Source organism: Cryptomeria japonica, chromosome 8 (assembly GCF_030272615.1).
Source record: "Cryptomeria japonica chromosome 8, Sugi_1.0, whole genome shotgun sequence".
Taxonomy (NCBI): Eukaryota; Viridiplantae; Streptophyta; class Pinopsida; order Cupressales; family Cupressaceae; genus Cryptomeria; species Cryptomeria japonica.
In genome coordinates this window covers 95,255,375-95,270,959 of record NC_081412.1, presented here as the reverse complement: position 1 = coordinate 95,270,959, position 15,585 = coordinate 95,255,375, and positions in this window count along the sequence as shown.

The following is a 15,585-nucleotide window of genomic DNA, read 5'->3' as shown; positions in this document are numbered from 1 at the left end:
GGTGTGTGTTGGAGAGATAAGGTGTTCATGATAGTGGAGAGATAAGGAGTGCATGCCATTGGAGCGATAAGGACTAGAGATATAAGGGGATAAATGGAGTGATAAGGTGTGCATGGAGTGATAAGGTATTTAGAGTGATAAGGAGAAATGATATAACATAGACATAGAAAAATCGAAAGGGTGGCACAAGGAGATATAAGGGTGTTCATGTCAAACATATTTAAGGATGAGGCCCCTCAAAAATGTGGTTTCACTGGTTCATAGCTCCAGCCAAAAGCGATTCGGCTTCATCCCCTTACTGATAAAAAAAATTAATTTCATAGAAGACGCATGGCATGTCAATATTATAGAATTATTTTCTATATTTGATGAACAATTAAGATAGATTGTGGAGGCCCCTAAAAGTAGTTATGAGATATGTAAATTTAATTATTAAATAAATTATTTATATATTGATCTTACCTTTATAAAAATGTATGCACTAAAGGTTTGAGTAATAAATATGCGGGAAATTAAATTAATGTTTTGCACACGTCCCCTAAATTATTATGCCTAATATTTTTAATAAGTTAATATAAAGTATTTTTTCTACTAAATTCACTCATAAGGCTATAAATTGGCAATTGTTTCATAAATCCTTAAAAAAGTCATGACTTACACCCATGTAATTTAATTTTTTTTTACTTGATAATTTAAATTTATTTTGTGTGGTTTATTCTAAAAAAAAAATTTGATTATGAAAAGGTTTCTAACAAGGGCTAAAAGAATACTTTCACACTTGGAAAATCTCTAGGCCATGATAATGTAGGTATTTAGGAGAGTGGTCCTAGAGATAATAAATCTATGCAAGAATGAATTTAGGAATAAACCAAAATAATTAAGAACTATTTTTATAACAATGAATGGATGACTATAGGAGATAACTAAGTTAATTCATAATAGGATAATAGCTATAGAAATGTGTTCTAGCCAAGGTTGTAGAGATTTAAATATATTGAGCCACACAACAAGAATTTGGAAGAAGATAATATTTGTAAGGACATGATAGATGTCGATTTAAATCGAATATCAAGATGCATCATTACTTAAAAAATATATCACTAATAACTTTATACTAATCATGAATATACAAAATTTTGATGAAAAGTTTTTGACCAATCAATTTAACAAATAAAATATTTTTCTAATTTTCACCACATTCCTTGTCAACAAGACATGTTGATAAAATTCTTATACTTGTATCCTGAGAAATTTATTTGACATCATTAATCATGTAAATATAATAAATAGAATGGATGTGTGGTTGGATGATCTATTTCTCAGAGGAAATCAATACAAATAATGCTTACTATCTTATGCATGGATAGTTCACTAAACCTAAGATAATAGTGTTATTTAGTCATTTATCATTTGCATAGCCTCTATCTCTATGAAGATAATATCTCTTTTCATCAATATAGTTGTTATCGATATCAAAACACCAACATAGGGTTTTATCTAGTAAGCCCATATATAGAAAAAACCTTTTTCCTATCTTTGGTATGCATAGTTGCAAATCAAATAACTTGAAACAATCACAAACAAGTAGAGAAAATGGTTATAGGCATTGCCAGACTTCAAATAGGTGAAAAACATTAGACTATGGTATGTAATACCTCTATCCTTCTACAATTACCTAGACTTTTAGGAGATAGTTGTCTGAATCTTCTTGATCACATTTCCAATCATCTCTCAAAGTCTCTAACACCTCCAAACTAGGATGCCTAATGATTCTATTTAGCATAGTAAGCTCCATTTTGTAGTTTTATATTTTTCTCTATGTCTTCACAATATTCCCTTTTTTATACTATACATGCTTTCTTTCGTTATGTTTAGTCATCTCAGTGCCATAGTTAATATAGTTCATTCACGCACACAATCAATCATTCTGAATCACATGTAATCAAAAGAAGTGTGAGATGTAGGACAATGTTACTCTTCCTTGAGAACAACAATCCAAGAAACTCATACTTCTAATTTTGCATGGGGGAAGATTATTGTACAAGTTTCTCTAGGATCACTTTTCCTTTATCACAATACTTGAAACAATAAAAAAACATTTTCAAAATGAGGAATAAAATTTATTGATATAGAAGCAATCCTGAATATACTATGCTAGTGCTTTATGATTTTAAAAAAATTGAAAATATACTAGAAATAAAATAATATTATAGGACAAAATTTGTTGGTGTGAACATGATTTTATGTCACTCACATTTAATTAAGTTCAACTTAGGTAACTAAAATTTATATTATTAGATATTAGTTATACATTATTTATTAATATTTTAATACATTTAAGTTTTGGTTGATGTAGTTAGTTGTTGGTTGCCCATACCTCATCACACCTCTATTATATGTTTTGTATTATCCCTATCTCATTTTATTAACAAAATATCATCTTTCATGTTAATTCTCTCTTGTTGTAGTGAAGTTTATTTGGTTGTAGATTGTTGTTCATGGATGACACAGACATGGTATTTAGAATATTCTCGATAAACCATCATATCTTGGAATAAACCAATGATCCTCGAGAGACATAGCTAACCCTTGTAAAGAGTTAAAATTCAGTAAAGATCTGTAAATGTACCAAATATAATAGAACATTTATTGCTAATTGAGACCTTTTGTAAAACCTCTCAAGACCTTAAAAAAACAATGAAGAATTTAAAATAGGAAAGGATTACACAGTTGCTTTGTTTAATACCGTGTTGGTGTTGTGTCAAATCTATTTGACTTAAGGCACAATTTTGGAGGATTCCTTAGAATGGTCAACCTTTTGCAAATCCATGCACCGAGCTCTTTGCCTTAGTTGGTTCAATTTAATTGGTATTAGAAGATGTATTTTTTTAGGCATATGTTTTGGTCATTGTTCATTTTTATGGATATAGCATTTTTACTTAGAAAGGGGTATGACATTTAGATCATTTATCGTGTTGGATATTGTAGTGGTCATTGTCCCATATTTCTTGTATAGTGTTGTTTTCTGGCTATTTCATAGCTCAACACCTCCTTATGAGCTATGAGTGCTCATATAGGCTCCCACGACTAGTGGAGGGCTTGTGCTAATGCACAAGGCAATTTTAATCGATGGCTTCTTCTAACCAAAAGTTTACCTATGGTGATGGCTTGTGTAGGCTTGATATTCTTGACCTACAAAATTTAATGTGGTGTGGGTCACATGCCGCCCTTTTTAAATTATTTTTATCCCTTACATTTAGTCGTGGTCACAAGGAGCCTTGTCTAGAGGACATGATTTTGTCTATTAACATTTAATGGGTTTGTATGCAATAAGTACGTGGACTTGGCACCAGCGCCACCCACATACCCATTTGTCTTTTGCACTATCTAGTCACGTAGTCACATGGGTAACCAAACCTTAGCCCCCAAAGTGTAAATGGTGGGTGTGGCCTTTTGACCACATTTTGAGTTCCATATAAGATTTTGTTTTCAACTAGCCATTACTTGGGCATACTATTTTATTTTTGGCAAATGAGATGTCATAAAAAAGGTGGTTCTATGCACTATCCTATCGTGTAGTTATTTTTATTAGATTTATCTATTAGTGTATTGTGTATCTTGTTGAAGTCAAAAGTACATTTTGAGATGTTGAGTTCCTAACTTTTGACTAGTTTCTCTATATCTTGCAATTATTGTGGCACTAAAATGTCTTTCAAGGTACTTTCAGTTTATCCATGCATATTTTCTAGATTTTCGTCAAGTACAATTAATTCAAGATTTTTTGTTTTGATAAATGCTTAGTTGGTTTAGCACTTGGGAACATTTTTTTGTATGGGATGGCTTCTTTTTAACTGCATCATATGTATATCAGACTATTTTATCCTTATTGATTATTTTGAGAATATTTTGTAAGCACTTGCTTTTATAGACACATTGAGATAAAGTCCCACATCTTGTTCATGTGTTTTAGGGTAAATTGCACAAATGTTGTGCCACATTATTGTACTTGCGCTATATTATAAAGCTCCGTGTGGGTTTATGTAGTGTCTTTTATTTTTATCCATCACAACTTTGTCAAGTGAACATCCCTCCACAACAACAACTAGATCTTTAGGATTCTTTCCTCATGCGTGTGTGTATTCTTTGTGCACATCTAAAGAAAATGGTTTTGTCTATTAACATTTAATGGTTTTGCATGCAATAAGTATTTGGACTTGGCACTAGCGCCACCCACATACCCATTCACCTTTTGCACTATCGAGTCACGTAGTCACATGGGTAACCAAACCTTAAACCACAAGTGTAAATGGTGGGTGCGACCTTTTCACCACATTTTGGGTTCCATTTAAGATTTTTTTTTCAACTAGCCATAACTTGGGCATACTATTTTATTTTTGGCAAATGAGATATCATAACAAAGGTGGTTCTATGCACTATCCTATGGCGTAGTTATTTTTCTTAGATTTTTCTATTGTATCCTATTGAAGTCAAAAGTACATTTTGATATCTTGAGCTCCTAACCTTTTATAGTTTCTCTATTTCTTGCAATTCTTGTGGCATTGAAATGTCTTTCAAGGCACTTTCAATTTATCCATGCATATTTTCTTGATTTTCACCAAGTACAATTAATTCAATATTTTTTGTTTTGATAATTGCTTAGTGGATTTAGCATCTGGGAACATTTCTTTGTATGGGATAGCTTCTTTTTAACTACACCATATGTATATCAGGCTATTTTATCCTTACTGATTAGTTTGAGAATATTTTGTAAGCACTTACTTTTTTAGACCCATTGAGATAAAGTGCCACATCTTGTTCATGTGTTTTAGGGTAAGTTGCACAAATGTTGTGCCACATTATTGTACTTGCACTATATTATAAAGGTCCATGTGGATTTATTTAGTGCCTTTTATTTTTGTCCATCACAACTTTGTCAAGTTACTTAAGGATTCTTTGTGCACACACTTTGTTAAGTTGTAAGTACTCTATTTTGGTCACTTATATCTTGAATCATCTCCTTCATGCATTGCTTCATGACACACAACGTGAATAGATCTATCATGCTTCTCCCTAGTTAGTATTATGGGGGGTACCATATTGGTCATGCTAATGCTTCCTATTTTTTCATAGATTGGGTTGAAATGCTCATATATTAATATTTTCTGGAGGCAACCTTCATTCCTTAATTGATTATGTTTCTTCAAACTATTGAACCTATATTATGAATTTCATTATTTGAATAGTAATGATGAGATCACTCATGCCACTTCATTGGCTAAGTAGTCTCATTGGAGTCATTGTGTAAATATGTGTACAATGTATATTTTTAAATTGATTGATAGATGTTTTACATTTTTTGCCATGTCATCATTGTTTGAGTAGTATCATCTAGGACACTCATGTATTTTTTGTCCTTTTTTTAATACTAGTCATCATCTTTTCTCGAGAAGGTTCCTTAATTATAGCACCATATTTTTCAACTTTTTACAGTTGTTTACGGATTCTGCATGCTTCAGTGATGTTCATGTTCTTATTATGGGACATTGTTTTAAAGGTTTCTTATTCCTTAAAGTTATCTATTTTAGAGAGGATTTTTCTCCCATTAGGTTTTTCCCCCTATCCTTATCCCAACTTCAAACATTGCCCTGTCTCTATCTACTAAATATCCCTTGTTCTTCCTACCTCCATTGAGAACCTATATATACACCCACAAAATAAAAAGAGGATAGGGTGGTAGCAATATAGGGGCTTTCCTTGGTCAATCCTATAATTTTGTGATTTCTACATCCATGAATAGCCATTATTGGAATTGGAATAATGTGTATGCTCTTGAACCTTGAGTGTTTCTAAGATTTCTATGAGCTAAAGTGTATAAATGCAAACTATAGTCCACTAAAATATGTTACAGAGAACCCTAAATGATATTATTTGAATGTAATAATATATGAAGAACATAACTTGATCATAAATGTAGATCTAATGCTTAATGACAGAACTATGAGAATAACATAAAATCATACCAAATCTCCTAGTAAGAGGTTCAAGCACATCATTAGTCAGTAATTAGCTATTATCCGCTATATCTCTTGAAGCATCAAGAATGTTGCTAAATATTTGATGATGGACAAATTTTAGATCTAAAATTCTCCTAAGAGCAACACTTTCACTTCATAAGGATATCTCTAATTTGTACCTTAAATTGATAATGTTAGAATCATATCACAAATGAGAAAAGAATTGCATATATATGATATTCTAGGTATTTAATTGTGATGGTGGGAAAATGATGAGTGCTAGATCAAGAGGAAAACTAACCCTTTCCCTCAAAGTGAGATGAGAGTTTCACTATTGATTATCCTTCAAACACTTTTCACCATTACATTAGGAAGATAAGGGATAATTCACTAGATTCAATCTCCACACAAAGATGATAGATTGAATTCTGAATGAATTAAGAATGTTAGGATGGCCCCTTCTTCCTTTGTTTGACATGGAAAGAAAATTGACTGAATTATGTAGGGAAAAAGTGACAAAGAACCGATTATAACTTAAGATCTGAATATGGGATGAAGCTGTGCACCTAGATTTGGTAGTAAACTGTCAAGACGAAGTCGCCTTGCAAATTTGATGAAAAGTTGTCTAGACCATGGCAGGAATGTACATGGTCCTCCAAAAAATCCACGAAACAAAAAGGGTTTTTCCACCTTTGCAAATGAACCCCGAATCCAAAAGTAAAACTATGCACCTGCAACCTACACACAGAAAAGAGAGGGAAATGTGTTGGGATAGGGGGTTTGCCTTTAGGTCAAACCCCAATTTTTGAATTAATCAAGTAATGAAAGAAAGTACTTGCAAGTAGATGTAAATGAGAGACTGGATTGTAGATCACCTCAAGGGAGGTTGTAGTAGCAATATTGATAGAAATGCTTGTATGGAATTACATGTTGAAATCAATCTCCTTTTCAATGGTTGAATCCTTGACTTGAATGCAACACTTAGCCTTGAAGGGAGACTTGACAATTCTCAATGTTGGAAAAGAATGCTTGAATGCTCTTGAATGCTTGATCACTTGTGAAATTTCCATCTATCCAACTTATGCAAATGAGATAATGAGTTCCCCCATAAATACATGTTTGAAGGATGTGAATTTCATCACGGGCTGATATCCAGGAGATTTCCCACTCACTGCACTACCCACAATGCATTCTCTAGGAAGGTTTGTCCTACCCCTTTCTCTAGGGCAGAGTGCAGATAGAGTGATGCGGAGGCCAAGGAATAAGTTATTTTCACAAGTTGAACACTCTCTGATCTTCGATCAGGCTATAGGATTCGATTTCGCATGCTTAAGGACCTTGATGTAGTCGTAAATGGATAGGGTAGTAATTTTATGACACTACATTTAGCCCCCACTTTAGCTGGAGTATAATCGTATGCCAATACTGTCGATAAACTACAAGGAAACAAGATTGAATGACTTTCACCATGTAAAGGAGGCAAGATGTGCCAAGCCCCCAGTGGACTTAGGATCTTATGACTTCGATTGACAAAGTAAAAGGGAAGATCAAGAAGGGGAGAACCATTACTACAAGTAGCAAAGTTCCCTTCACTATGAGTCATGAAAGCAAGGATAAAAATATTAAAAAGAAAAGAAAAGTTCACTAAGTAATTCTAAGTATCATAAGAAGGAAAGTATGAGCGGAGCGTATGCCCCCATGTTAAAGTGATCACATGCACCTTACTGGGAGCAATGGCTTTAAGGTAGGATACACCCAAAAAGAGAGAAAATAAAGGGAGCCTTTTATCGCAGGGATTTAGCCCCCAATAGAGGTGTAAACCCAAGGATAATGAGCATAAAATATGAAGTAGTGTCGCTTTCCTCAAGGTCAGTATGTTGTATGATGAGTCATGTATATCATGTATGTGTATGTATATAATAATCTTCATTCCCCAAAGAAGGACACTGCCTTAGAAGAAAGGGAAGAGAGGATGTCTTTTGAGTCAACATGAAAGAGACCAAGAGAAGATCTCAATTCTTTGCATCGTCCCCAAGTAGAAATTAAGGGAACAATAGAAGAACAAGGATACATATAGAAGAATGGTCACAAAAGAGAAAGAAAAGAGAGAAAGATCTGTAGTGCTAATATTGCTAATATAGAACGACATTCACCTCCTGATCTTGGTGATCACTATTTTGGGAAGGCAAGCAACATGCCAGAGGAGAGATATCAAACATAGCAGATGGAGGTATCACAAGATCTAAACAAGTACTATTCTCATGTTGTCATTCACTTTGCTCGATTCTAGGAGCTAGGATTAAAGTTTGTGAAAACTCATGCAATAAATGTTTGTCCACATCAACATACTCATACTCACTATCAGAAGTATTAGGAGTTGTATTACCATTATGAATAACATTTTCACCTATTTCTTCATCAAAGTTTAAAGCAAGAGGAGAAAGAACATGAATAGAAGTAAAACCATCACATGTTTTATGCAACTTTTGATTTGGGGATATTGTTTGAACATCTTTCTTAGGAGAAAAGGGAATCATGTCAACTGTGGGAGTCTAGGGAGATTGAGTATTTTGAGGGATAGCTTCACGAGCTCGAACGCGACATCTTCATTGGTGTTCTCGCGCACAATGATTTGGTTGTCTTAGTGGAAGGCTGAGAAGGAGGAGGAACACTTGAAGGAGGAGGAATGTTATTTTCCTTAATAGTGGAAGGTTTAGGTTGAGGTCTTTTTGAGTGAACAATAAGAGAAGCAGACCTCTTCTCTCAATAAGAGGAAGGAGGTGGAACTGCACCATAGAAAGGAGGAATATTAGGTGTAGGAAGGAGACCAAGTTGATCATGAGGAGGAGGTATAGGTCTAACCTTAGGAAGAATATTGGGGTTCTCCTTAAGAGAAGGTAAAGTCACATTCATAGGAGTAGGTGGACAATTTTCCTTAGGAGGAATATTAGTTCTATCCGAGAGGGGAAGAACCTCATCTTGATGAATATAAGGAATGTCAAGTGTTGGTGATCTAGGTTGACTTAAGGATAAGATCATATCATTCTTCCAATTTTGATAAGATTGAAAAACAACATCGCTCCTTAATGGAAGAGATTGAAATTGTTTAGGCCAAAAGAGATCAATAGGAACACTAGGGCTTCTTTCAGATGGACAAAATAAGCTATGGTTCATGGTTATGATTTCTCCATTGTTAGGAAATTTAAGACATTTATGGATTGGAGAAGCAATAGCCTTCATGGAAGATAACCAAGGATAGCCCAACTTCACATGAAATTGCTCAGAGGAAGGTATGATAACAAAGTCAACATCCATGGATTTAGCATGAACCTCAATAGGAAGAGTGATAGAACCAATGGTAAGAAAAGAGAAGCTATCAAATAAATTCACAACTATATTAGAAGCATAATATAGTTGTTTAAGCAATTGTAAAGTGAAAATATACTCTTCAGTTATGACATTAACCATGCAAGAGGGATCAATCAAGACACCACAACAAGGGATATCCTTAACCTTTGTAACTATGTCTAAAGGGCCATCGGGTGCTCAAATAGTATCACTAGGATCAAATGTAATATAAGGATCCTTAGGGGGATCTTGTGTTTCTACCATGTTAACCAAATTTGAAGCCATACAGATGAATGTTTCAAAAGAGAGAGAATTAGGCACAATCTCAATAACATTAGAGGTATGAGATGGCAAGGGATCAATGAAAACCTTAAGTTTTTTATTAGGAGGATAGATTGATTTATTCCCTTTATCATTCACACCTGCCACAGAATAGTATTATTATCAATCAGGTCTTGAACCTTATTTTTCAATGCAAAATATTTCTCAGTATCATGACTAGGCTGACAATGAAATTGGCAAAAGGAATTGTTATCAAAATGAAGAGATGCAAGTTTGGAAGGATGAACTTGTTTTATAGGAGGAAGTTTGATAAAATTTCTATGAAATAACTAAGACATAATGCTATCACAGATTCATTCAAAAGAGTAAACTATCTATATCTTTGGAAAAAAATAGAAATAGAAGACACATCTATTGTAGCATTCACATGGTTGTTGTTGATCGGATCATTGAACTTGATGAAGCTTTTTGTTGGTTTGAACTTTGAAAACAATTGTTGAACGCTCTCCCCCTTATCACTCATAGCCATAGGAGTGGATTGCTCCATTTGACTCAAAGCCAATTGATAATTGTGGAGTGTTGCACACAATTGCAAAAAGGAAGTAAACTCAGACAAAATAAGTGTTTCCCTAATATCTTTTTGTAAATTAGAAATAAAAATTCTTTGAATATCATTATCAGGCACATGAAAAAAAATTTGAGCACACAAATTCTTATATCTACCAATGAAATCAGTCACTTTCTCTTTAACACCTTGTTTACAATGCATTAAATCAGTCAAAGTGATTTTAGGACCACTGTTGTTTTGAAATTGTTGGATGAAAGCATTTGATAGTTGTTGAAAGGAAGTGATAGAATAAGAAGGCATAGAACAATACCATTGTAAGGCCTTATCTCTTAGTGTTCTTGTAAACAGTTTTACAAGTAATCATTGATCATAAGCAAAATCAATACACAAGGTCTGGAATGTTTTAACATGCATAACATGATCACCTTTTCCATTATAGAGTTCCAACTGAGGGATCTCAACATGTTTAGGTGGCATGGCTTTAACAATATCAAAAGAAAGTGGGCTCGCAACATCAAATATGGGCACACTAAACTTGGATTGACAAATGCAAGCAATTTGTTGTTGTAAGGAAGACACGGTTTGGGCAAGATTGTTGATTGTCATTTTGGTAGAAGAATTCATGTTAGACATAGGTGATTGGGAAGGTGGTTTGATGTTGTTGAAAGAATGCATGGACTAAGAATAAGGTGTTGGGATACTATGATAAGTACGCATAGGTAATGATTGGGTAGAAAAAGGGACACTTAAAGGAGGAATAAAGTTGTTGAAGGAATTGCCCCCTTGTGTCACACTGATTGGTTGAGAAATAGTAGGAATACTTATGGAAGAAATAGGTAATGATGGAGGATTAAATGAAGAAAAGGGATTGCCCCCTTGACCTATGGTTGTAGGAATGGCATTTTGAGTTGAAGTATCCATGATGTTATATGTGAAAGTAGGAATACTAGTCATAGGACTAATCAAAAGAATAGAGGAATTGACTTGTGTTGAAGGTTGTGAGTAGCCTAGGGTTTCAGCACAACTCTTGATAGGCATGACATTAGAATAAATAATATGTGCAATGCCACGCAATATATCAATTCCATTCTTATCACTTTGAAGCATGTGTTTAAGACGTTCAATTAACGGAAGAGCTTAAATATTAGGGTATTCTTGGGACTATCATTATTGAAAGTTGAAATGTTGAATTTTGAAGGTATTTCTAATTCAAGAGGGTTAAAAAATCAGTAAAATCAGTGAATCTTCTGGATTTAGGCTATTAAATACAGTCATAATAGTCTCCCAAAATTTCAAAAAAAAAAGTCAACGACTGTGGTGGGAACGCACATGGTCCGACCAATTTTTTTTGAAATTTGTAGGGATAGATATTATGATGATTTTAAAGATAACCCCAAAAAAATGGCAAATTTTACGATCTCTAGATAGGCGAAATGAAGGCACAAAGGTGAAAATAGGACCCTATTAGGGTTTTTAAGAAAAACAGGAATTGAAGTGCAATTTTGAAAAGGGTCAAACCTAATGGACTGGGACACCTTGGAAAATGTTTAATAATCTGAATGTAAATGAAATTGATTTGAAATTCACATAAAATCCAACTAATTTTAAAAATTAGGGTTTGATGACCTAACCACTTAATTTTGACTTTTGAATTTTGAATTTCGAGAAAAGGTGGGAAATTGAAAGTTTGAATTGTAGGACTAAAAACAAATCTAAGAACAATCAAAAATCTGAAAATGAAATGGAAATCCAATTTTTTTTGCAAAAGTTCAATATGATTTTTAAAAATTAGGGTTTGAACAAGTAACCTCTTAATTTTGTAAATTTTAATTGCAAATTGAACAAGACAACGAGGAAATTGAATTTGACAATCAAAACAATTTTCAGATCTAAGACAACCACAAGAAATTTTTACAAACCACAAGTTCAATTTTAATTTTAAAAACTAGGGTTTTTTAATGATTTAACCACTAAGTTTGCATAAATTTGAAACTTATAAATGAAAAATATGCAATGTTTCTCAAAGGAAAGCATGCAAGATGTCGGGTTCACCAAAATGTAATGGTGGGAAAATGATGAGTGGTAGATCAAGAGGAAAGCCAACCCTTTCCCTCAAAGAGAGATGAGAGTTTCACTATTGATTATCCTTCAAACAATTTTCACCACTACATTAGGAAGATAATGGATAATTCACTAGATTCAATCTCCACACAAAGATGATAGATTGAATTTGAATGAATTAAGAATTTAAGGATGACCCCTTCTTCCTTTGTTTGAGATGAAAAGGAAATTGATTGAATTATGTAGTGCAAAAGTAACAAAAAACCAATTATAACTTAAGATCTGAATATGGGATGAAGTTGTGCACCTGGATTCGGTAGTAAAAAGTGTCAAGACGAAGTCGCTATGCAAATTTGATGAAAATTTGTATGGACCGTGGTGGGAATGTACACAGTCCTCTGAAAAATCTGCAAAACGAAAAGGGTTTTTCTACCTCTGCAAATGAAGACTGAATCCAAAAGTACAACTACACACCTGCAACCTGCACATAGAAAAGAGAGGGAAATGTGTTGGGATTGCGGGTTTACCTTTAGGTCAAACCCCAGTTTTGGAATAAACCAAGTAATGAAATAAAGTACTTGCAATTAGATGTAAATGAAAGATTGAATTGTAGATCATCTCAATGGAGGTTGTAGTAGCAATGTGGACAGAAATACTTGTATGGAATTTTATGTTGAAATCAATCTCCTCTTCAAAGGTTGAATCCTTGACTTGAATGCAACACCTATCCTTGAAGGGAGACTTGAGAATGCCCAATACTAAAAAAGAATGCTTGAATGTTTGAATGCTCTTGAATGCTTGATTACTTGTGAAATTTATACCTATCTAGCTTATGCAAATGAGAGAGTGAATGCCCCCTTAAATACATGTTTGAAGGATTTGAATTTTGTCACGGACCGACATTGAGGAGATTTCCCACTCATTGCAAAACCAACAATGCATGCTCTAGGAAGGTCCTACCCCAAAATAGGGTAGAGACATGGGTGTCACACCCCTATCCTGGGAGGACAAGGGCATCACGCCCCTGTCCAAGAGGGGAAAAGGGTGCCATGCCCCTGTAAAAGGGGGGACAAGGGCGTGGCGCCCTTGTCCTACCCCTTTCTCTAGGGTAGAGTGTGGACAAAGTGATGCAGAGGCCAAGGAAGTTGTTATTGCAAGCCAAGCACTCTCTGGTCTCCGATCGAGCTAGAGGATTTGAGTTTGCATATGTGAGGACCCTGATGTAGTCATAAATTGCTAGGGTCGCAATTTTATCACACTACATTGATGAATAGATAACCTAGATTTTTATTTGTTTTGCATGGAGATAGATTTGAATAGGATAGGACCACCTTATTATCCTCCCAAATTTTTGGGGGAAAATCATGACACTAGGAGGTATTTATCGACTAGATCCTGACAATTTGATCTCATTTTTTTAGGAATTCAAGATAATAGGGTTCTATTCAATAATTAGCTTTGTATGGTAATTTATAATGTTTAGGTAAGGAAACACATGTATTTAGATTTAATCTAAGGTAGGATCTATAATAAATCAAGATGATTAAAAGATAAATAGAACACCTAAAATTAAGGGCCCAAATGAGAGTGTGATGAGGTCAAAATAAAGAAAGGAATCATATTTTGAATTAATTTTTAATGAAGTGGATAGGAGAGTCCTATAATGCATATTATCATAGGATATACTAAATTGAGTTTTAACAGAGTGTGGAATTGGACACCCTAATTAAAGGTTTACAATTTAGGATACTATATAAAGAGAACCATTGCGTAGTATATGTTCCTAAGAAAATAATGAATTGTTAGTCTCATGAGTAGGATATTTTGTGATGATCAATTCATCTTCTACTACTAATTCTTTAAAAGGGTTATTAGAAAACATAAAATTAAAACTTTGTAATTGATATAACTCATTATGCTACATGTTTTGAAATGATGTACTTCAAAAGCATTTATAATCACTTCTTTATCAATTTCTAAAATATAATTATTTATTTTTGTCACATATAAACCATGATCAGACATAAAAATTCTTGAGGATTGTGTCTCATTATCTAGTATAGTATGTTTGACACAAAAATTATGCTTTCATTATTCTCTTTTAATTTTCCAATAACCTTGCAATTAAAAATTATATAGAAAAAAAAATGAATATTTTTTCAACATGATTAAAAAAAATATGACTTAGTAAATTTATCTTTTATAATTTCTTATCATCATAACCTTTTTATATCTATCACTTTATTGGTACTTAGTGTCATTCACTAAGGGCGAAGAAAAATATAATGTCTATTATGCATAATAAACTACCTAAGTTGTGTTGGCCTTTTAGGTTGATCCAAATTAACATTAGCATCTATATTTTAGTAGCTATAATAGTGCCTCACCTAGGGACAATGAGGTGTAGGGAATGACCATATAACTAGTACAATATACATATAATGAATGATTGGTGTCCATTTCATACGATAGAACAACACAACTTTAACCAAATGAAATTAACACCCTTCAACATGTGCTACAGAATATATATGCATTGAACATTTGCTAGTGTCCCATGAAAGATCGATATTTTCTTATACTTCGGAAAAAACAAGGTCATTACAATCATGCATAGGCAAAATGAGAAATTCAACATAAAATACTAAAAATTATTTTTAAAATTCATAAAAAATATGAGGCATTGGAGGAGAGAATTCTGATAAAAATGTTAGAATTTTTCCTATTTATAATAAACAAAAAAGACAATGCATTTAGTAGCCTTATATATATGTGTGTGTGTATACTAAACCTAGTAAAACTTCAAAGTAAAAAAATGGGAGAAAAAAGAAAAAAAAAAAAAGCAAATTGAATTTTTGCTTTTGTATTTAAATTAGAGTTTTAGTTTTAAGAAATGTATATCCAAATTATTTGAAATTAAAATTTCATAAAAACATAAAATACATTAAATTTCTAGATTTCCTTAGTTTCTATTATTTTAAATTCTGAAACATTTATGTCATTTTCAAAAGCTTCAAAATTACAAGTTGCATTATTGTTATCATTCTCCTTTACAAAAATGACATTAAATCTAACCCGTGCCATCTCTATTAATCTACCTATAACACTTGTATAAATGTTTGATTTATACATATTATACTTTTAAAAGAGATATATAGATTTATGTCTAAACTCTATTTATATTCCCATTACCATTTAATTCCTTAAACATATTAAATATATATTTAATAAAAATATTTATTCATTTACAATTTTTTATTATCTTAATAAATTAGATTCAAACAACCCATCTAAAAATGAGGTCACTATCCC